We start from the raw sequence: 25,784 nt of genomic DNA on the forward strand, positions 1-25,784 counted from the left end.
TTTCCTTAAAAAATCTGAAGTAAATATAAAAACACACTAAAGTTTTTATAGTCATACAAATATAATGATATCTTTAAGACTACAAGTTTTAAAAAATAACCTTCTTTATTTCTGCTTTTCTTTCTATCTTTCTTTTAACAATGTCCCAAGTCAAATCAACAACAACAACATACACTGTGTGATCCCACAAGTGAAGTCTAGGGAGAGTAGAGTGTACGCAAATCTTATCCCTACCTTGCCAGGTAGAGAGGTTGTTTACGATAAACCCCCGACTCGAATAGTGGAGTAAGTATATGAAAGCAAAACAAAAAAAAAATTAGATAACATACTTGCAAAATTAATTTTCTTAAGTCCGGACTAAAATAGCTATGCTTCGATGTAAAACTCTAATTTGCTCTATTAATTATCTCTTGCTCTCTCCCTCTCAATTGGACTTTGTAGTTCCTGATCTTTCTTATTTCTGTTCTTCCGCCGATGGTTTTTCATTTTTAATCTAAACCTACGGCTTTTCAATTTTAGAGTTAAAGATTTTCTCGTAATTAATGTCCTTCGCCACATAAGTATGAAAGAATCTTCCCAATTTTTTTACTAATATATTTTCATCTTTTCTACAAAATTTCTCTAAATTTTGACTAAGAGAAGCTGTTTGAGAGTTTTTTTTTTCATATAAAATAGATTTCTACCTGTTTTTGAGAATTAAGAAGATGATGGAAGGATTGAATGTGATAATACAACACGTCTATAGGGAGGGGAACAGCCTGGCAGATTTTTTAGCTAACATCGCTTTTGATTTTGCAGGTATATCAGAGTTTAATTTATTTTCAGAACTGCCTAGTGCAGGGAGGAAGATACTAAAGTTGGATAAGCAACAAGTTCCTAATCTCAGGATCAGAAATGCAAGGAATAAGCAGACCTAATGAGTACATGTGTGATTGTGTAACTAAACTATTGAAAATTCTTCAATGTGTTGTATTAGCTTCGGCTCATCCTATTGAAGAGTTAGCAATAGCTGAGAAGCAGTATCCACTGTATTTCATAGGTTTTGATTGTCTACTGGAAATTAGAAATCCTAACTGGATATCTAGCCTGTTGATTAAAGAGAAAGTAAGTCTTGTTTATTTAGTTCAATTGTAAAGCCTAGAGATAATCTTAGTGTGGTTGATAACCATGTCTCTGGTGAGAGCTTGAGGGACATATTAATGGGGCCAATCACGGGCTTAAGAATGCTACTTACTCAAGACAAACAAGATCTAACAATCAACAGGACAGAATACTTAAGTTATCAAATCAATTTGAGAACTGGGTAAAGGTTAGAGATTTCAAAGCACATCAACAATGGAGGAGAGGAACAGACAAAGCTCAAAAGAATTGATTCAACACAACACATTTTCAGTTGGAAGAATACCATTTTCTTCAATAGACATGAATGAAAATGAGTGAGAATCATACCTGATTGCTAAGCTAGGAGTCTGAGTTGCTGTGAGAAGAGATTTGTTCTCTGTTCTTAGTTCTTGGATATAGCTAGATTTTTGAGCTTTTGCTTTTGTTTTGTTTGTCCAGATGCTTCTGTCGAAACATTTTGCAAAGAGGCTCTTTTATTTAGTAATAAAATAAAGCCACTAGGCATTGCTTAGTGGTTGCTTAATTTAAAAAAAAAAAAAAAAAGTCGGAATGAAACATTCACACAATATATAACAAAATAATAGTTCAGTTGTTGCATAACCAATTTTTAGGTGAAGCGCATACGAAGTTGAGAGCGTACAAAAGTTGATGAACGTTAACAAAGCACGGGTCCATTTCCACATAAATCCAAGGTATGGTTTTTTAAAATTTCATGATTAATTAATTACTTTTTTCATAAGTTTTTGTTTATTATTTTCATAGCTAGTTAAAAAATGCTGACTGTTTTGTTGATGTTTTTGGATTATTTAGTTCATTACAGAGTGAAACTTCAAGATGGAGAGTTTTTTGATTCAAGCTATGATAGAGGGAAGCCTTTTACGTTCAAGCTAGGACAAGGTAATATTCTGGTCTCTTATATTTTTATTAATGACTAATAGAACACACTTCAAAAATGTTGTTCGCTTTGGAGCCTGTCTAAATCAAAACCGTGCTGGAAAATTCCACTTTGGTGTAAAGCGCTCCTACAAGAGGTGATTTTATTCAAGACTCGAACTTGAGGCCTCTAGTTAAGGATGGAGCCGTAATTACCACCTCCACTCTTGGTTGATAAGTGTATCATTAAACCTAGAAAACAGGGCAGCCAGTTAATTGGAGTTGATCAAATTACAAACTATAGATACAACTTAAAATTTGTCTTTACTTCATATTTTCTCAATTCTGAAAAATTAAACATCATTAGACTCGGCTTAAAATTATATTAATTGGAGATTTAGAAAGCACACAGGACCATTGATACCGAATTTCAACATTGACATGTTAATATAATTTCACATGTAATCCAAGTTCGATTTTCTAAACAGTGATGCTAAGTTGCTCGGATTCTTCAAAAATGTTGTCGGGTGTGTGTCGGATCCTTCAAAAGTATTGCATTTTTGGTGGATCCAACACGGTGCAACAACATTTTGTTAAGTCCGAGCAACATAGCAGGGATGTAGCCGTACCTAAATCAGTTAATATATAGTTGAGTTTTGTTTTATGTTCTGCATTACACCATAGTTTATACAAATAATAGTAATTTTATGACATTAAGGGCATTTGATTGTACATTATTGAATTCCAGGTGAAGTTATTAAAGGATGGGATCAAGGAATTGCTACAATGAAAAAAAGTGAAAGGGCAATTTTCACAATTCCGCCAATTTGGCTTATGGAGAAACTGGTTCTCCCCCTCTTATTCCTCCCAGTTCAACACTTGTTATCCTATTCAATTTCAATTTCCCCCCAAATTGGCTTGAAGTTTTTAGTTTTCTTTACTTATAATATGATGATACGCAATAGATTTCAACGTAAAAATCTCGGGGAAATGTAGCTGTGAATGTCAATTTCACTTTTGTGGTTTCAATTTTTCAAAATAAAGCTGACTAATTTTCTCGACATATCACTATAAAAAAATGCTTAAATTGCGACGGTTTAATAACGGGGGTCAGCTACAACCCCCGCAAATTTCATTAAATAGCGGGGGTTTACATGTCCGACACAAATAAAAGAAACTAGCGGGGGTTTGGAACCTCCACCATCTGGGAAAAAAATAGCGCGCAACTTTTCCCTCACTTTTTTTTCGCTTTGAAAAATTTAATGTACTCCCCCAACATCAATCGTGCAATTCTCACCCCAAAATATACCAAAACCTAATTTTATCCCAAAACTCCCACCCCCACCACACCCCTCCCCCACCGCCGTCGCCCCATCCCCACCACACCCCTCCCCGCCGCCGACGCCTCATCCCCACCACTGTCTGTCCTTCGTCGCCGCCCTTTCTGTCCGCTAGGTACCTTCTTTAATTGTTTATTTTTTGCATCTTTTATGATATGTGTGGTAGTTCTAATTTCTAGATCCAATTCTCAGGCTATTGCATTTTCTCCATTGGAGCAGCAAGTGCTGAAGAAGGTTGTTATCTTCTCCTTCTACCCATTATTAGTTTACCTTCTGTTGATCCACTAAAATTTTCCTCAGAAATGCTATTACTGAAAACATGGTGAGTTATGGAATCTAAAGCTCTTGATGATATTTTTTTAGAACCTTTTTCTCTGTTCCTTTCTTTTCCTCATTTCCTGTATGTTGGCCTATAGATTGAACAAAAAGGAAAAGTTAAGGAAGTCTGTGTAAGCTAAGTATCCTGTTCATCTTTATATTTTTGCAAGGAATAATATGTCCTGGAAATATTGAAAAATGGCCATGTAATGCACGCCTCTTGGAGTCTTGGTCCTCTTTTTGGGTACAATTTAAACCTTCTCATTTACAAGTTTAAAGAAAAAAATTCTTTTCTGTACCATGATAGTGTACGTTATTTTCAACTTCAGCAAGGTGAATAAATTGGAAGAGGTGGAATTGCAAGTGTATGCAAGTGGTTTGATTTCATGTTATTTTATTCTCCCTACAAGAACAACGTTCGATACCAAACAAGTTGGGGTCGATATTAATCTTCACTAATCATGTTCAATTTTGAATTTACAGATCTCATCTTAAATATCATCACTAGTATGAAAGAAATAAGTAGTAAGTTAACACTGATTATGTTGTTTAATTGGATAGCTACGGGGAAAATAACCATGAGAATTAATTTGTGGTCTTTATCAGTGTTCTGCAAAGCAGTATGTGGTGTACTTTCATATGGCTGTTGGTGGTGTTTTTAAGGATAATGCTTCAAGCGTTGAGTTTAGAGTTGAAGTCTAGTCATCCACGTTTAAATATGAGCTTGAAAAATTGTGGGTCCTGATCAATGTCTTCTCTTTCTACTTTTATCAGTGTAGTTTTTCCTTTTTTCTCATTCTCTCCCTCTTTTTCAATTTTAGTTGCTCTTTTCTCAGAAGGTGTAACTATGAAAGCTTGTGGTCAACTATTAGAATGTTTTCTCATATCAGAATGTTTTTTAGTAAAACATCTTTTTTCTGGTTTGTAATACAAATATAGGTCTCTCATTGTGTCTTGGGGTTTTTGTTTGTTGATGTTGTAAGTAATGATTTTTCTCTACCAACAGATTTTGGCTATTTGAACCTCGATGTGGCATGCATGACATTGGAGGTTGGTATGTTGGGAACCGTAAACTCGATCTCCAGAAAGGCAGCTGAGCTGAATCTAACACACTGGTATTTTCTCTCTACTCATAGGATCCAAATTTTGCTTCTTTTTTCGCTTGCAATTTTCCTGTCCTTTCTTCTGTTTTTCCCTTGGAAATGAAATTTGTTCTTTGCGAAAAGGAAAACTTGGAATGTCTTGTTATCCTTTTTGACTATAATAATATCTCAAAGCGATATATATATATATATATATATTCATCCTTGTGACAGAAAATAAACCCAACATTTCCACAGGTTATCAAAAAGGAAGAAAACAAACAATATAGTTGTTGTTGCTATGATAAGAGAAAGAAATTGTACGTTTATCAAAGAATGGGTTTTCAGTTTTAAAGAGCTAATTGGCTTCAGTCAGTGTATTGAGATCCATCTGGGTCGGTTTACTTTCTGCTGTAATAGTTACACTCACCTCTTCGTTACTCTTACTTATATTCAAAATCTAATTACTGGAAACATGTGTATATTCTTATTATGCTAATCGTTTTGTTGTAACTGGTATTTCTTCAATTATTTCTACAAATGGGTCTTTCATCTTTCCCATTTTTGGGTTTTTGTAATCTGCAATTATTTTTACAAATGGGTGCCCTTGAACGTGTTTGATTATTTGTGTCAATGAGTTGAATTTTCATACTACAGTATTAGTGTGTTGATTTTGAAATGTAAGTTTAATTATTTCTATGCTTTTCATTGTGCAGCCAAGTGATGCAGCTAGTGAATCCCTTTCGCCCATGGATGCAAGAAGATCATGCGGTGATAGTAATCCTAGTGACAACCGTTGATTTCATTGTATTGTTTGGTAGGAACGGATGTTAGAACGCTGGAGTGAATGTATTGTGTTTAAATTTAGTTTTTGAGTGATCTGATAATGCTACTTAAATTTTTAGTTTCAAAAACTAATGGTACTTTATGATAACATTTGTGATTTTACGATATGTTATCGATATCTCTTAAAGTTTTAACGTTTTTTTGCTTTGATTATGATTTCCAGCTTAATTAGTGATTTTGTAATCGATAATATATAAATTAAAAAATTCAATGAATTGTTGGGGGATATGAGACTACCAGGACCTTTAAATATAAGCTATATATATATATATATATATATATATATATATATATATGTGTGTGTGTGTGTGTGTGTGTGTGTGTGTGTGTGTGTGTATGTATTGCGGAGGTTCTAAACCGCCGCAATCTGTAATTGAGAATTATTTTTAAAAGATTAAATTTTAAAATTACGGGGGTCAACTGCCGTAAAATAACTGCCGCAAATTAGTTCTGGCGGTCAGCAAAAAACCGCCGCTAATTGATTGCGACAGCTGTTATTGTGGGGGTTTTCACAACTGCCGCAACAACACATTGCGGGGGTTTCAAACCGCCGCAAACCTTAAAAATAACCCCCGCAATTTAAGCGTTTTTTTGTAGTGTATAAAGTTGACTAAAATAACCTTATAAAAATAGAACACTTTAATCTAAAGTTTTCAAACAAAACTTACTTCGGGCACCTTTTCAACCCCTTAAATGACGATCCGAACGTTTACGTATCCTTGATGTATTGAGCCTACATTATTGTACGCAGAAGTCAAAGTATGGAAAAAAACACTAAGTGTTACAAAAAATAAAGTTGGCCAATTTTTTTTTTTTTACTCTGTTCTATAACACAGTATTTTACTGCGTTAAAGGACTTAACCGCGCCGTTACGGTTAAGTCCTTTAGCGCAGTAAATTACTGCGCTAAAGGTACTTATGTCACCTTAATTTTTTATTGGGGTATTTTGGTTAAAAAAAAATTTCTTGGGGTCATTTTTGTTCCGGACTCTTCTGTCCAATTGACGTGGACAATTCAAGAGCCCTTTATATCTAGGCAGAGAATATGCATTATGTAACTAATTGGCTTAGAAGAAACTATTAAAATAGATATAATTTTTTCACTGAAGCCAACAGATAAGTTTTAAAAGCGCATTTAACTCCATTCTGATATTTTAGGTTTATCAAGTTTGATCCCGGGATCATTTGATATCCAAATATTATGAATTTATCCTAAAGAAGCAAAACACAGAATGCTCTTATGCTAAGCTTCTGGAGGAAAAATTGAAATGATAAATTTGCAATACATGAAAAATGCGGAGATACCATATTGGTTTAGTATATGATATTGATTATCTAATGCACTTTTACAGGTTGCAAGATAGATTGGTGATGCATATATTCTAAGAAAGCCGAGTTTAATATAGAACCTTTGCTTCCTAAGTTCACATTTCATGGAACATTTGAGAAGCCAATCCTTCTTGCTGAGCCATCAATACTTGTATGCAAACTCCTCCTCAAAAATCAGTTTCTCATATCTGCATCAAATGGCTTATGAAAACATCTCACATATCAAGAGCATGCATGTTGAGATTGTGAACAATTGTACGTCTACGACATGTTAGGTCTGCTTATATGTTGTTAAATGCATCCTCTTTTCCGACGTTAATTACTCAGATTCATTGAACAGAATTCACTCTATAAATAAAGTAGTATTAAGAAACCAATGACTTCAAAACTAAATTAACATGATATCAGTCACATCTTATTTATGCGCTTTTGGGCATCCAATAAATAGATCAGGGAAAAAGTATACGAAATAAACTACGAAATTTTATGACAAAGGGGAAAAAGAATAATGTTATGGTAGTAAAAAATAAAAAGGAAGATGATAAATGACCTCAAACTCAAAATGGCAGATCTCATCACATGAATACATATATATTTCCTGTCTAAAAAGGAATAACCAGTAATGGTGAATACCTAATGTAATTAGCAATATTCAAGGAGATTGAGAGTGATAAATTCCAGAGCAAAATCCTGGCCAGTAATGGAAGGAACACTAACGCCGCCGGACATGAAAGGATGAAAAATACCTTTCAGGGCAAAAGAAGAACGAACGGATGCTGAAACATAGGCAGGCACGATCATGTTATCTAAATTAGTTAAAAAGATGAGATCATGTGACACATGCATGAGAATTAAATTCAAGGAATAGAAAATAGAAGATGGAAAATCTACTTGTTCGGAAGGGCAAAAATAGTCACGTTGAAGGCACAATTAGATATTTGAATTTAGCAGTAAGTTACGCAGCTTTTTTGAAGGAGCAATTTCTTAAGTAAGAAACTTCTCTGAAAAACACATATGATCATATCCAAGGTGTATTTTGGGATGTTGTGCGCGTTAGTTGTTTTTAATAAGTAGGGTAATTAGGTTTTAAAGAAGAATATTTACGGAATTTAACTTTTAGGTTAGGGAGTTCGTGCCCTATATATATATACACACAAAGAAACTTAACTAACAACGCAGTGTAATTTTTGACAAAAGAGTATTAATTGATACCTCTTAAACAAGTGCGCATGTTTTTGTTCACTTTCATCTTCATATTGATACAAAGATTACAATTACTACATGTAAGAGAGAAATGACAGAAGTTTGGATAGTTTATTCACTGCAAACGGACACAAAGTAAATCAAATTTAGAAGTGACGTTCTACGATAGCATAAAAATTAAAACAAAGGCAAATAAGTACACATGATTATGAACTAACCTGCTTGAGAGTATTAAAGAATGAGGGTTAATTCACTTATATTCATGATCGATGTAAACTTCAACTGAATACATTGCCTTTCTTTAAATGGATAGTTCCAGAATTTTAATGAAGGAACGTGTCTATTAGTATGCATGGACTATTTTCGAAAAAACACATCATTTATGGTTGTTTTCGCGCAACTATTGTTTTTCATTCATTTATACTAATAATTAGGATAGTTAGGTTAAATATTTAGAAGGGTATTTTCATAATTTAATTTTTAAGTTAGGGAGTTTAAATATAAATATATATATATATATATATATATATATATATATATATATATATATATATATATATATAATAAATTTTGTAATTGATACAAATCAGATTCCATACGCATTTCATACACATTTTAATACTAATTTATATCGAATTTATTCGCATTTCATACGCATTGTGACCATATATATATTGTTATAAAAATAATTATAATATCTCAAAAAGAAAATAATCATCTTTGAATATTTCCAAAGTCAGAGTAACGTCTTTGTAATAAAAATTTAACATTGCTCTTGAATGGCCTTAATGACTAATTATTAATCCATTAATTTCTTTCCTTATCACAGCAACAAATATCCTTCAGCCATTATTCCGTAAGCTTATTTGTGTTAAATGAGTGGTATCTTCACCGAAAATCAAAGGGTTATGAACTTGGATTTTGTAAGAGACTGTGATAATTTGATCAATGCTGAGGACAACTCTCATTTGACTAAAATCCCAACAGAAGAGGAAATCAAGATAGTTATAGATTCTATGGATCCAAACAGTTGTGCAGGTCCAGATGGTTTCAATGGCCTTTTTTTTCAACATTGCTGGGATATAATCCGAAGAGAGGTAGTATCTTTTGTGCTTTCTTTCTTTCAAGGAGCGGACCTTACTAAGTTTTATACTCATTCCTGTTTAACTCTAATTCCTAAGGTTACTTCTCCGGACTGTTTTTCTAAACTTAGACCTATCAGTTTAAGTAACTTCTCTAACAAGATTTTATCAAAAATCCTAGCCTTGAGAATCAACACCATTTTGCCTAAGATCATTTCTGAAAATCAATCTGGCTTTGTCAAAGGTAGACAGATAACCGAGAATATTCTCCTAACACAAGAGATTATTCATGGTATCAGATCTAAATCTGACAGTTGCAATGCTGTTATCAAACTTGACATGTCTAAAGCTTATGATAAACTTTCTTGGAATTTCCTTACTTCTGTCCTTAAGAAGATGGGATTTGCCGAGTTTTTTATACAAATGGGTTTTAGACTGATTTCTAACAATTGGTATTCAGTAATCATTAATGGTACTAGATATGGTTTCTTCAAATCTTCTAGAGGGTTAAAACAAGGTGATCCTTTATCTCCTGCTCTTTTTATAATTGCTGCTGAAACTCTTTCCAGAGCCTTGAATTATCTTCATCATAATAATAGGTTCATTAGCTTCTCTATGCATAAAAAAGGGCCACATATTAATCATCTAAGCTACGCAGATGACCTTGTATTATTCACCTCTGCTGATAAATATTCTATTAAGCTTATTATGAAACAGCTGAAGTTGTATCAACAGGCATCAGGACAGGTAATCAACAACGAAAAAACTTTCTTTCTCACACATAGTAAGACCGACAGAATTTATAATAGAAGGATTAGAAGGTGGACCGGTTACAAACAAGCTTCCTTCCCTTTTACTTATTTAGGCTGTCCTATATACTGTGGTAGAAAGAGAATTTCTTATTTCTCTGACATTTCAAAAAAGATCCTTAATAAGATCGCAGGGTGGCAAGGTAGATTTCTATCCCCTGGAGGTAAGGCTGTGCTTATTAAACACGTTTTACAATCTCAGGCTTTACATATATTTGCTGCTCTAATGCCTCCTGTCACAGTTCTTTATGAGATTGAAATGAAATTTGCTAATTTTTTCTGGGGAGAAAAAGATGAAAAAAATAACTATCATTGGTCCTCCTGGGAGAACATGAGTTTTCCAACCAAAGAAGGGGGATTGGGGTTCAAGAGCCTTTTGGATATCTGCTACACTTTTACTGCTAAAAGATGGTGGAGATTAAGGACAGAACCATCGCTGTGGGCCCAGTTCCTAAAAGCTAAGTATTGTCAAAGAAGTAATCTCAACTCTAAGTTAATAGCTTCTAAAGACTCTGCTGCCTGGAAGGATCTGCTTCACATCAGGGATAAAATAGAGACCAATATCAACTGGCATATTAACTCAGGTAATATCCTATTTTGGTGGGATAACTGGACCTTTCAAGGGTCCATTTATCAGATGATTAACCCAACTCCCAAACCTGGTAATACAAAAGTCAAGAATTTTTTACGGAACCAACGATGGGAGTTGGAAAATATGGAGCCTTTTATACCAAGGGATATTTTGAATCTCATCAGAACTATCCCTATTGGTAACGAAGGAAAAAAGGATGAGGCTATTTGGAATCTGAGTAGTGATGGTAATTTTAGTTGTTCAACTGCCTTTGAATTCCTTAGAAACAAACAGATGGCTGCCCCTATTTATAATTTCATTTGGATAAAAGAAATCCCTTTCAAGATTTCTTTTTTCATGTGGAAACTTTTAAAGAAAAATCTCCCCTTGGATGCTTCATTATTGAGATTTCACATTGATAAAGGTGCTAGTTGTTGTTGTTGCAGGATAGCATGCATCGAAACAGGAGATCATGTTTTTGTAGCAAGTGAACTAGCCAAACAAACTTGGCAAATTATTACAAGACCTTTGGGAATAAACATGTTTGGAAACTCGGTCCAATCAATCATATGGCAATGGTGGAGACAACAACCAAGAAATATAGTGCAAAAATTCCTTCTACTAATCACACCAGTGATAGTATGTTGGGAGATTTGGAAAGCAAGATGTACAATAAAATTTGAAAAAAAAAAATCACTGCCTCTAATATATGTTTTCAATCTCTGTTTCAGATCAAGGTGGCCATTGGAAAGAAGTTCAAATTCATTGATTACACATAGAACTGGAGCAAGGTCTGTCTTATGGCAGAAAATTTCAAGGCAGTCATTACAAGCAAGATGATCAGATGGGTCAAACCAACCGGCAACACTTGGAAACTCAACACTGATGGAAGCTATATGAAGAATCAAAACAAAGCTGGTGCAGGTGGAATTGTTAGGAACATAATTGGTAACATGATAATGGCTTTCTCATATCCTTCTCAATTCTACACTAACAATTATAGTGAAGCCTATGCAGCTTTAATTGGAATATCCTGGTGTGTTAATCATCAATTCGAGGCTCTTGAAGTAGAATTGGATTCCATGCTAGTGGTTCAAATGTTAAATGGTACTCTCAAACCTCCATGGAGGATACAAAGTATCATTGATAAAATAAAGACAAAGATGAAGCACAGAAACATCTCTATCAAGCATTGCTATAGGGAAGGAAACGAGGTGGCGGATGCTCTAGCCAAACATGCTACACAAATTCAGGTCCCAATGATTTTTTTGAACGAAGGAGGCCTACCCACTGAGGTTAGAGGTGCCTTAAGGATGAATAAACTCGACTTCCCATCTTTCAGAAGAAGAGTAAAGAAGAATACTAGTTGGTACTTTGAACCTCCTTAAATTATTCACCCGTAGGATGCATTAGCTTATGATAATTTTCAATGCATTAGCATAGAATCTATATGTATGATCTTTGGATCAAAACCGCAAATGGATGCTTCGGCTGTCCAAAAAATTCAAAGGAGGTAAGGTATTAAGTCCCCCTCCAACATGGTGTAACTGTTGTTTAATTTAAATAAGAAGGTTTCTGCTTTGATAAAAAAAAAAAAAAAAAAAAAAAAAAGAGTATTCACTCATTTATCAATTCTTACACATTGAATAGCTAGCCTTTAAGGCTTTTAATATTCCTTAAATCTGAACGTTGCCCTCTGCCCGTTTGGTTTGCTTATATAATTTCTTTTGCTTCACTGTTGAAGGATGTAGAAAAGAGATACATCAAGAAAAGTTCTTCCTCCCATATTTTTGTGTGCTGGGTTATATTTTGAGATAAATCTTTGTTAGATTCTGGTTCCTAGTTTTGTACTAGAAGAGCTTGTTGAATCCCGGGGGATACACCCATACCGGGTGAAATATTCTTAAGGACAGTGTCTTTTGACACGCCTCAAGCTACAAGAATTTCTTATTATTTCCGTGTTTTGTACAACAATTTTACAACAATCTTAAGGATATTTCTTGTTGTCATGAAGCACGGAAAATCTAGCCTTGGTTTGTTAAAGGAAGTCTGGTTTATGTTCTTGATGATTTTGATACTTTATGGTGTATTCTAGAGTGAAGTATACAAGATTAGTGATGTGATCGGGTGGACATTTACTTCTTGTTGTAATTACAAATCATGGATGGCTAGTAAAATCGTTGGTGTTGGAGGTTCTACTCTTGTTATACTTTCAACTATAATTGTCTTTGCTAAACTACTCAACTTTTGGAATTATGCTACTAAAGTAGGTAAGTACATCTCTACTCTTTTTAATGAAAATAAACATGGTTACGAGCCCAAAATTATTAATAGAACTTTCAAGAAATTTTTTGGGAAAATTGACAATCCTGTTGAATCAAAAATTAATTTGGATAAAGTAGATGATATTATTTTTGCGGTCATTTCCCGAGAGAACATTGAAATCAATGTGAGTGACTGGGTAATAGACTCTGGTGCTACTAGGCATATTTGTGCCAATAAAATTAATTTTATGTCTTACACCCAAGTCAATAGAGGAGAAGAATTTATATATCTTGGTGATTCAAGAACCACTAAAGTTCTTGGAAAAGGAAAAGTTCTTCTTAAACTCACATCTGGGAAAACTTTGGCTTTAACTGAAGTATTGCATGTTCCTAACATCCAAGTCAATTTGGTCTCTGTGGGATTATTAGGAAAAACTGGGGTGAAGGTTTTATTTGAATACAATATGGTTTCTTTAATAAAAAATAATGTTTTAGTGGGCAAAGGATATTGTAACCATGGTTTATTTGCACTTAATGTTTCTCATGTTATGAATGCAAAAAATAGTACTTCTGCTTATTTGATTGATTCTTTCGATTTATGGCATGCTAGACTTGGACATGTTAGTTCATCTTATATTAAGAAAATGCACTCTGAAGGACTTATTTCGAATGTTAATTTTTCAAGTATTGATAAGTGTGAAATTTGTGTTGAGGCTAAACAATTTAAGAAATCACATGCTTCTGTGTTTAGAGAATCTGATTTATTGGATTTAGTGCACACTGATTTGGGAGACTTGAAACAAACTATGACTAGGGAAGGTAAAAGATATTACGTCACATTTATAGATGACTTTTCTAGATATACAAAGGTATATTTGTTGAAAAATAAAGATGAAGCTTTTGAAATGTTTTTGTTGTATAAATCTGAAGTTGAAAATCAATTGAATAAGAAGATCAAAAGAGTAAGATCTGATAGAGGTGGAGAATATATTTTGTTTAATGATTTTTGTGAAAAGGAAGGAATTATTCATGAAGTTACTCCTCCATATACACCCGAATCGAATGGAGTAGCTGAATGGAAAAATAGGACTTTAAAAGAAATGATGAATTGTATGCTTGTTAGTTCATGTGCACCTGACAATCTTTGGGATGAAGCTATTTTATCTGCTTGTCATTTACAAAATAGAATTCCTTACAAGAAATCCGGAAAAACTCCTTATGAATTGTGGAAAGGTTATTCTCCTAACTTGAAATATTTGAAAGTATGGGGATGTCTTGCCAAGGTTATGTTAGCAGACCCTAAGAAAAGAAAAATAGGGTCCAAGACTTCTGATTGTATGTTTGTTGGTTATGCTAACAATAGTGCTGCATAGGGGTGTTCATGGTTCGGTTTGGGTCGGTTATTGGTTAAAACCATAACCAAACCAATTTAGTCGGTTTTTAAATGTCTAAAACCATAACCAAACCAAGTAAAATAACAACCACCGGTTTGGTTATTGTCGGTTTGGTTCGGTTTGGTTCGGTTTTTCGGTTTATGACTAGCCGTGACAATTCAAATATTCTCTCTCTACATTCTTCAAATTTCTTATGAAGCTTTTTTTCCCTCATGGCCCACAAGGGTGAACTTTGCTGCATATTGAGGGAAAGACACGCTGTTGGCAAATCAGGTGGACCAAACTTGCAACGCAGTTTAGATTCAAAAGAACAAGTCAAACAAAGGTTTCAAAATACAAACAACCCTTATGCTTACGACTTATTAGAGTTGGACTTGGATTGTTGGACATATTCTTTTAAGACATGGGCCTTAAAAATAAGTAGACCAAAATTAAATTAATAATTAAAAGGTATAAAATATCTTTAATTATTTATGAAAAGCTAATATTATACATATAAATAATTATAAATTTTATGTATATAATTATCGGTTTGGTTCGGTTATTTATTCGGTTATTTTTTACTATAACCATAACCAAACCAAATATTATCGGTTTTTCAAATTTAAAATCAAACCAAACCAAACTAAACCAAATGTCGGTTATTTTATTCGGTTTGGTTAAATTTTCTGTTTGGTTTTGGTTTTAACCAAAACTGTGAACAACCCTAGTGCTGCATATAGATTTCTTGTAATCAATAGTGATGAGATTGAACGCAACACCATAGTAGAAACAAAAAATGCTGAGTTTTTTGAGAATATTTTTCCTTTAAAGCATGATAATATTTCTCATGTTCCTATTTTTCAAAAAAAGAAAGTACTTCTAGTGTTCCTGTTCTCCAAAATGATTTTGAAAATGAGGATTTGAGGAGAAATAAAAGGACAAGGATAGAAAAATCTTTTGGTAATGATTTTTTCACTTCTATTGTTGATAATGATCCTTTAACTTTTTCTGAAGCAATTTCTTCTCCTCATGCATCTCATTGGAAAGAAGCCATCAAATTTGAGATAAACTCTATTTTACAAAATAATACCTGGGAATTAGTTGATTTACCCCCGGGATCTAAACCCATTGGTTGCAAGTGGATTTTCAGAAGGAAATATAATCCTGATGGTTCTATTGATAAATATAAAGCTAGACTTGTTGCTAAAGGCTTTACTCAAAAACAAAATATTGATTATTTTGATACTTATGCTCCTGTGACTAGAATTTCCTCTATTCGTGTTTTATTTGCATTGGCATCTATTCACAAATTATTTATTCACCAAATGGATGTTAAAACTGCGTTTTTAAATGGTGATTTAGAGGAGGAAATTTATATGGAACAACCCGAAGGTTGTGTAGTGGCTGGTCAAGAAAATAAAGTTTGTAAATTAATAAAATCTTTATATGGTTTAAAACAAGCTCCAAAACAATGGCATGAAAAATTTGATCAAGTTTTATGAAGTAATGATTTTACCTCTGTTGAAGTAGACAAATGTGTTTATACAAAATTTGTTGATAGTCATTGTGTTATTATATGTCTTTATGTGGATGACATGCTTATCTTTGGTTCTAATCTTGATATAGTAAATGAGACCAAAAAGTTTTTGTCTTCAAATTTTGACATGAAAGATATAGGAGAAGCAAGTGTTATTCTGGGCATGAAAATAATTAGAGACAACGATGGTTTGATTTTGACTCAAGGACATTATGTAGAAAAAATTCTTAAAAAATTTGAAAATTTTGATGTGGTACCTGTGAGCACTCCTTTTGATTCTAATAGTCAATTGAAAAAGAATCATGGAGAAGCAATTTCTCAAAATTATTATGCTCAAAGTATTGGTAGTTTAATGCATTTGATGAATTTTACTAGACCAGATATAGCTTATGCAGTGTGTAGATTGAGTAGATATACTCATAATCCTAACAATGATCATTGGAATGCATTAAGAAGGCTCTTGAAATATTTGAGAGGTACTATGAACTACGGTATTAAATATAGTGGATTTCCCGCTGTAGTAGAAGGGTATAGTGATGCTAACTGGATCTCAGATTCAGATGAGACAAAATCTACTAGTGGCTATGTGTTTACCCTTGGTGGGGGTGCCATAACATGGAAATCAGCCAAACAGACCATCATTGCTAGATCCACTATGGAATCTGAATTTGTTGCTTTGGAGTTGGCTGTTAATGAGGCTGAGTGGTTGAGAAACTTCTTAGCAAGTATTCCAATAGGAATAAAACCAACACCTTCTGTGTCTATGCATTATGATTGTCAAGCAGCGATAGCTGTAGCGAAAAATAAATCTTTCAATGGAAAAAATAGACACATACGTTTGAGACATAATGTGATAAAGCATATGCTAAGAGATGGAATTATTTCCATAGATTATGTAAAGTCAGAAATGAATTTGGCAGATCCTCTGACTAAACCTTTGCAAAGGAAATTGATAACTGAAACATCGAGGGGAATGGGACTTACTATGTCAACTTGAGAAGATCAACAATGATGGTAACCCAACCTATGTGATTGGAGATCCCATGAATTAGGTTCATATAGGTAATAACGAGTCATTAGTTGAACAAGTGTGCACTATAAAAATTATGTCCCTTCCTATGGTGTGTGAATATAGTGCAATTCTGCAAGGCAAAGTGAGGCTGAGTTATAAACTCTTAATCCATTACCATATCCTTTATAGGTGGTGTATTGCTCTGCAGAGTACACTTGATGGATGGACCTATATGAGTGTGGAGTGGTGCCGCTTCTATGAAATTGTGACAGATTTCTAGAGCACTCATGAATACCAGGACACGCGCATGGCCTCTTAGCGCAAAACCGCGATAACGACAAAGATTGTGCAAGTATAATGTGATAGAATAAGACGCTGGACTTACAAAAGAATTCTTGGTTCATAGAAGTTCTAAACTTCACCAATTATTCTGTAAGTATAATCTTATTTTATCTAGGTCTGGTTCATAGTCTACGCGACACCAGATTCGACGCATTATACTCATTTATGAAAACCCAGCAAAACTTCTTATTTCATTCTATTCATTATTATTATTATTCTTTTTGAGATAGTGGGGGATTGTTATAAAAATAATTATAATATCTCAAAAATAAAATAATTATCTTTGAATATTTCCAAAGTCAGAGTAACGTCTTTGTAATAAAAATTTGACATTGCTCTTGAATGGCCTTAATGACTAATTATTAATCCATTAATTTCTTTCCTTATCACAGCAACAAATATTCTTTAGCCATTATTCCGTAAGCTTATTTGTGTTAAATGAGTATTCACTCATTTATCAATTCTTACACATTGAATAGCTAGCCTTTAAGGCTTTTAATATTCCTTAAATCTGAACGTTGCCCTCTGCCCGTTTGGTTTGCTTATATAATTTCTTTTGCTTCACTGTTGAGGGATGTAGAAACACTACTAAAAAAACAGTGAAATTCGACCAAAATTTTCGACCACACGAGGTCGAAAAAGGCCAATTTTTGACCAAAATTTCGACCACAAGGCATAGTCGCTAACAGCTAGGGTGAAATTTTTTTCGACCTCACGTGGTCGAAAATTTTCGACCTCACGCGGTCGAAATAAGTTTTCTACCTAAATTACGAAAATAATTTTTTCGACCACCTGAGGTCGAAAAAAGTTATTTCTTATTTAAATATTAATAAAAAAAATCGACCGCGCGCGGTCGAAAATATTATTTTTATATAAATATTTTTTTAAAATTTTCGACCTCTTGTGGTCGAAATATGAAAGAATATTAAAAAATCAGAATTTCGATCACATGAGGTCGAAATTTAGCAATATTGTTGCCAGATTTCAACCTCATGAGGTCGAAATTGAAAATGTTACCCAGTTTTTTGACCTCATGCGGTCGAAATTCTAATTTCTGGGTACAATTTCGACCTCATTAGGTCGAAAATTATCAATATCTGGGTTGATTTTCGACCTAATGCGGTCGAAAATCTGGAAAAAAAATTCCAGCATTCAGCTGCTTTTACAGCAGCCCACAGCCAATCTCATTCATCAACCAAATCAACAATATAATTCATCAACACATCCAATTCATCAAAGTACTTCTACAATCATAAACTACAACATTCTACAATCAAATTCAACCTCAAATTCAAATTTAAAGTACTTCTAATTCAAATTACAACTACATTGAAACACTTAAACATCATAAACTTAAACATCCATAAACTACATTCTACAATCAAATTTACCTTCAAAGTACTTCTAATTCGAATTAAAACTACATTCAAACACTTAAATATCATATACATATCCAAGAAAACATAGCAAAATTAGAATCCAAAAGTATACGAATCAAAAAGTCAACGCTGGGTGTTAGAGACATGATCCGAATCCTCCTCACTATCCTCATCCACAAAACCATGATCTACGTTGGCCTGTGACCTACATCGTCTACCATGGGAAGGTCGTCTACGAGCAATATTGCTTTGTAAAGCCTGGTATTCAAAAACAATATCAGTCAAGTTGTCTCAAATGAACTGGAGAGGAAACTCTGCGAAGAAGAAGAGACTCACGTTTCAATTAAGGATTTCAAGAAAGGTAATGCTTTCTCTATTCCCTCTATATTAGCAAGGGACTGTACAAATGCAATCGGGATCATGAAAAAGAAGGTAAGGAAGAAAAATGCCACAGCAGCAATAAGCCTCCTGATTGATAGTGAAACATAAGGAATTGCCAAATTATCCCAGTAGACATCACAGGGCTCGGGAGCCTACTCAGTTAACCACACTGTTGGATTTCTGGCTTGTTGTGTTTGTGCACAAACTGCAGCTGCCCATCTTGTTCTAAAAGAAACAAATGCTGCTGGCATAATATACTTGGTGCTCCCAATAATATTCATTCTCTCATCAGATATCTGACATGAACACAATCCAATATATTAGGGCCATTATAAGGACTTCTAGAATTAAACACTAAATACTGATAACTGAGGATGTAGCTATAGGTGCCAGTAATAATGTTTAATTATGATAAAATAATTTTAAGGTTTGGAATTCCCACTTTATACATCAGAAGCATAAGAAGCAAGAAAGGACAGTCCCTCCTAAAAATGTTAATTTAAGTTAAGAAGTTGCAGTACACAAAAACCTCAACCACGTAAAAAGATATTGTTGCTACCTACTTTTTTTTAGAGCTTTTCAATTTCAGAAGTATTGAAATCAATCGCACCAACGGTCTTGCCGCATAAGCCCAGAAAACCAGTCTGCTTAATAAAAAGAATATTCCTCATTAGACGTTAGTACTGAGATGTGAGAAGTGGAATTTCTCCTCGCAATCACTACTAGCTAATATTAGAGCAAAAATAAACTATTAACAGTACCTTTGATGTTGGCCTTTTGGACTGATTTCTAGTATACTTGAGTTGATAATAATCAAGCCAATTCTGCTTTTTCTTCTTCTCATTCACACCAAAAATGTACACAATGTTTTTGAAAATAAGAGACAATGTGTTCTACAAGGTATCAGATACTAAAAGGTATGAGCAACTACATATGGTAAACTCATGTTCTGCCCCTCCTGCATCGAACTCTCAATAACACCATGTTCTTCACCTTCTAAATTCATGTCATTATATTCCTCCATGCATATGACAGATGATTTGAGAATATATCAAAACGTTAAGAGCTACAAGTATAGAAGTCCTTTAGAGGTCAGTACAAAAGCAAAAGAGATGTAACACTTTGCAGAATTCTACTTTGGAAGACAGCAAGTGATTTAAATGAGAAGATAGGTGTATGAATTGTAACCTGATGAGTTAAGTAATGATCTTGATGGTTGACCATGAAGAAGTGCTCTACCAGCTCACTCACTGACTCATCAGCATCTGGTGGGATACACTGGGTATGTTGTTGTTGTAATATTAAAGTTCATAATCTCACTTGCTATAAAGTAAATTTATAAGTTATAACCAACCTTTGACTAAGGCTTAGTTTACAGATTAAAATTGCCATTGTAATAGATCAACAAGGGTTATGGTTCTTACTGTAAATTGATCTAGTCGTCGACGTTCAGATGCAAGAAAATGCAACCTCATCGATGCAACTATCTCATACTCTCTTTTCAGCACATAGCAAGTCCAGAAAGTAAAGATGTAAGCCATAACCAGATGGGTCCAGAATCTGCAAGCAGTAGAGTTCAAGTACTTAGGGACTAGAAAATTATTCATTTAAATATAACAGCACTGCAAGAAGCCATAACGAAACCACCAATATACTTTCCCAAAAACATGATTTACAAGTTCAATATTCTTAGTCGTGTACCTAACAGTTGAAAGATAATCAACATGTCATCATTTTGTTTTATTGTTAGTGAAACTTTACTCCTCTATTTTGACTCCCAGCATGTGAAACCTTAATTTAGTGCATAACACTTAACAGATCCTTTGACAATGGGCAATTAAGCTGTTAAAAGTTAAAATAGCAAACTTCTAAGGCTTCCAAGGCTTCTGATAAGGATATGGTACTTTGTCTTTGCACGTACTCATAACTACTACAAGCATGATAACTCCTACTTAGTTTTTAGTTAGAACATAAGATAAAAATAATATTAATCGTCTGTGAGTGTAAATTTCTATTGGATCTTCTTGCCTGGATAATCTGTCCCTTCCTTCAACCATATTTTTTTTTCACAATATATTCAACTGAAAACAAAAGGCAAACAAATATTATATAATCATTCAATCAACTACATCTACCTGTGAGAGGTGATTTGAATCATCTAACTGTGTATCTCTATTTGAACCCATTTCATTTCCAAACAAGTAAATGGGTCAATTTCATATACCAGATTGAATCTTTTACCAAAAAGCAAACAAAGAAATATTATCTAAATCATCTAATACCTAAAACAAACATTGAACAATCAATAAAGTTAACAAATCTTCTAATTAAACTACAACTATACAAAGTAATGCAACTAATAATGATAAAATGAGATTGAAAAAAAAAAAAAAAAGGACTAACCCAGCTCACTGTTCAGTCGGCGGCGGCTGGTGGCTACTCCGGTGGTTTAACTGGACGGCGTCGCCTACTTGGAGAACGCCGTGTTGGTGGGGTGGTGGGAATTTTGGGGAAGATGAGTTTAGAGAGGGTAAATTTTTTTGAAAGAGAAGAGAGAGTTTTGGGGGGAGATAAAATATTTTCATCGGCCTGTGGGTGTATTATTTATTCAACTTTTTCGACCGCATGTGGTCGAAAAAATTCAGTCAGATTTGACCAGATTTGAATTAATTTTTTCGACCTCATGCGGTCGAATTTTTTTTTTTTTTTTTAATTTTTTAATTAATTATTTTATATTTATATAATTTACTTTTGTGCAAAATGATTTTTTTTCATTTATTATTTGTACAAAAAAAAAATTCGACCTCATGAGGTCGAAATCATATTTTCCAGTAAAAAAACGACCCCATGTGGTCAAAATCCTAAAGAAAATTAAAAAAAAAATTAATTTGGAAATTTCGACCTCATGTGGTCGATTATTTTTCCACCAAAAAGTGAGGTCGAAATTATTTGGTCGAAAAATCCCTTTTTTTTAGTAGTGAAAAGAGATACATCAAAAAAAGTTCTTCCTCCCATATTTTTGTGTGCTGGGTTTTATTTTGAGATAAATCTTTGTTAGATTCTGGCTCCTAGTTTTGTACTAGAAGAGCTTGTTGAATCCTGGGGGATACACTCATACCGGGTGAAATATCCTTAAGGACAGTGTCTTTTGACACGCCTCAAGCTACAAGAATTTCTTATTATTTCCGTGTTTTGTACAACAATTTTACAACATATATCTCAAAAATGGTATATATCATATGAACACAAATTTCATACATATATTAGTTTTTAACATTTTTAAGAACTACAGTATATACAATATATACAGATTTCATACGCACAGTGATCATATATATCTCAAAACAATACAGACCAACTTGTATATATATATTTAATACGCAGATCAGTAATCAAAAGCTTTCTTATACATAATCTATCAACATTTGTAGAGGAAGAGAGAGAGAGAGAGAGAGAGAGAGAGAAATCGTTTTGAAAAGAAGAAGAATCTGATTGGTAAGTATCCTAAAATTAAGCCTACATTTAAAAATTAAATTCTATTCGTAAATAAAAGCCCAAAATTGTGGGTATTCCATTAAGCCCAAATCTAATATATCTTGTAATTTTGTTGATATATTTTGTAAATAAGAAAAAATATTTTTATATTTTTAATATAGAATCTTAAGTAGTATTATTATGTCATTTTCCTTTCTGCAAATTGAGGTTCGAGTAGATAAAGGGTGATTCATCAAAAATCATGTGGATAGCTTAAGAGATTAGGACAATTGAAATACTTCTTGATTTCCAAATTCCAACTCCCAATGGGTAGTTGAACAACATAAATTGTGGGCTAGTCCATCTAACGCGCCTACAAAAGCGACTATTGTTACATGTTTGTTTGGTTGAGGAAAAAGGGTAATTTTAGCATAATTATCACATAAAATAATATAATATTTGGACGGACCAATTAGAATTTTATATATATATATATACACATACAGGAGTGGAGCCAGTAAGAAACAAAGAAATTCCTTTCGACAAAAAAATTAATTGTATATATAAAATAAAAATTATTTTTTATGTGTATATTGCAGATGTTCCTCCCTGGCTTCTTTGTTTGTATACTTCTTATATTTTTGTCAGTGGTATTAATGATGCCAACATTAAGTCATTTGTGAGTTTATATATTATTTTATATGAAATTAAATAGAATGCAAAGTAAAATCTACACGTATTTGCAATATATAGGGGTCAAAAACATTTAGACAAATCGCTGTAAGATTCATGCACTATGATTCTCGCATATTAGGACAACGTTTGGCCATAAAAATTATTCATTTTTTTTGGATAATTTTTTAGTTTATTTAAAAATCAGTGATTGTACATGAAAAATTTTCAAATTCAACTTGAAGTTGAATTTCATATTTGAAAAACAGCTTATAACATGTTTTTCAACTCCATCTTCATAATCTATATATCTATATAAAGCTAGGCAAAGTGCCGGTGACGTGGCACGTCTCTTTGCCCGGCATTAACATTTATCTTTTTCCTTATTTTTTTGGATTTTTTTCCCTTCTTTAATTCTTTTCTTCCACTAAAGTTAAATAGAAAAAACGTTCAATATATTCTGTCCGTTTATTTACCTTATTAATTAAACCCATCTACAGCCGTTTATTTTCCCAAGCCCATGCAGCCGTTAAAATTTATGATCTGTAGGAAATATCCAAAAGGTGCACAGCTTTGTGTTTGATTGGTGCTTGATTTCATGCATCTCTGTATAAACTTTTGCCTTTCTGTATTCCAGGATGTGTTATTAATGTGTCAAATTCATCATATATCTAATATCTTCCTCCTCAAAATACACCACACTGTCCTAATCTCCCTCTGCTATTTTTACTTCACCATTACCCACTCTATTAGAAATTTCCTCAACCAAATTCATACTAAGTAAGAATCACCATATATATGGTATACACTGTTGCTCAGAACTTCTTCCAATAGTTACAACTTAATAATAACTTTGTGTGCTTTTTTCCCAATTTGGTTTATTATTATTATATATATTTTGAATGGTCAGGCCATATGTACCACAGTTCATTGCTTGCAACTGCGCCTTTAGGTGAAGTGTTCTTCTTCCACATTATTCTCATTCGTAAGCTATGTTTGTTTCATATCCTCATTCCTTTCTGATTTTTCAGTTGTTTATGTGCATGTTTTTTGGATTTTTTTACTTATTTTTCTCGATCATGTAAATTGAATAATTGTTTTCTTTAATTGTTTAACGTTATGTATATTTTTATTCACAAAAGAATCTTAATTGAGCAATGTGTAGTTATGGAAGTCTAAACAAAAAATCAAGAGTTTTTGATGTTCTCCTGCGGGATTGAACAATTGTATGAATCTCCTGCGTAATTGAAAATTAATATAACGAAGCTTGAAATGTTCTTTAAGCTTCTTGCGTCTCGCTTATGGTATGAATCACAACGAACAAAACCTTGCTAGAATTTTGTACAGGCAAAAAAGCCGCAAGAGGTAGGCCTCTTTCTAGCATTCCAAAATTTTAATTGGCTTTCTTTTTTACCCTGAATAATATTTCTTATCTGATTGTGCATGGTGTGACATAAGTTTTGATGTGATTAAAATTAGGAATTAAGGTATGTGTTATGTTGATTAGAACATCATATCTCTCTCTTTCGTTCATGATTACATAACTAAACAAATAGAGAAGCTAATGACCTCCGGATTTGGATCACCTCCAGATTCCAGTACATAAACCTCAGTGATTGTTAACGGGGTTCTAAATTAAGGCTGTTGGGTGTGGAATTGGCCAAACAAGTCAATTCTTTTGTTCACATAGTCGTGATGTAAGCGCTTACCTCATGATAGTCGTGATGTAAGCGCTTACCTCATCATAGGAAATTCATTCCTATAAATAGGTAGCTTATGGTTCATTTGTAAGACATCATTAAGATCATTTGCTATACACATCCCAAGAGAGAAAAAATCTAAGAGAAATACTCTTAGTGAAAGGCCTAAGTAAGAGAAGGTCTTTGAGAGAATTTTCTGTGGTAAAATTCTTGAGTGTAATTGGGATTGGGGTTGTGAGGTTGAGTGTTGTAAACACTTGTAATATTTCTTCTTTAATAAGATCTGCAGCAGCAACGTGGACGTAGCTCTCACATTGAGGGTGAACCACTATAAATCTGTGTGTGTGCTATTTATTCTTCGCTTACATCACGGCGTAAGTAGGTTCTGTCTAAGGAGGTTGGTATTTAAGTGGTCCAGCTGTGACCCTCCAATCTTTCCTGGGAACCTGCTTACAAAGGTCGGATTTGGGATTCAAATCCTAACAACTGGTATCAGAGCAACAGGTTGTGTTGTGATTTAGAAACGATGGGAGGCGAAGATGGTACGACGCACGGCATCGGTAAATTCGATGGTACAGACTTTGCGTTCTGGAGAATGCAAATTGAAGATTATTTATATGGCAGAAAGCTTCATGAACCTCTGAGTCCGAAACCAGAGGAGATGAAGCAAGCAGATTGGAATCTCCTCGACAGACAAGTTCTGGGAGTCATTCGGCTGACGCTGTCGAAGAACGTTGCTCACAACGTGGCAAAAGAGAAGACCACCGCAGATATGATGAAGGTATTGTCTGACATGTATGAGAAACCTTCGGCAAATAATAAGGTATTTCTCATGAAGAAACTATTTCATCTAACGATGATGGAAAATGCTCATGTTGCTGCACACGTAAATGAATTCAATACCATTGTAAATCAATTGTCATCGGTAAAAATTGACTTCGATGATGAAGTACAAGCTCTAATTTTGTTGGCATCCCTACCAAATAGTTGGGAGCCAATGAGAGCAGCGGTTAGTAATTCTGTCGGCAGTGACAAACTAAAGTTCAACGATGTTAGGGATCGTATCCTTGCTG

The 25,784-nt window shown here is 33.7% G+C and overlaps 1 long non-coding RNA gene across 1 annotated transcript; it reads left to right on the forward strand.

The window, feature by feature from the left end:
- The first annotated feature begins 3,524 nt into the window (after positions 1-3,524).
- LOC132605524 (uncharacterized) lies at positions 3,525-5,671 on the forward strand. The gene is made up of 3 exons (XR_009569206.1): positions 3,525-3,657; positions 4,660-4,768; positions 5,452-5,671. It is a non-coding gene; the product is annotated as an uncharacterized LOC132605524 (long non-coding RNA).
- Positions 5,672-25,784: the final 20,113 nt, after the last annotated feature.

Source organism: Lycium barbarum, chromosome 8 (assembly GCF_019175385.1).
Source record: "Lycium barbarum isolate Lr01 chromosome 8, ASM1917538v2, whole genome shotgun sequence".
Lineage (NCBI taxonomy): Eukaryota > Viridiplantae > Streptophyta > Magnoliopsida > Solanales > Solanaceae > Lycium > Lycium barbarum.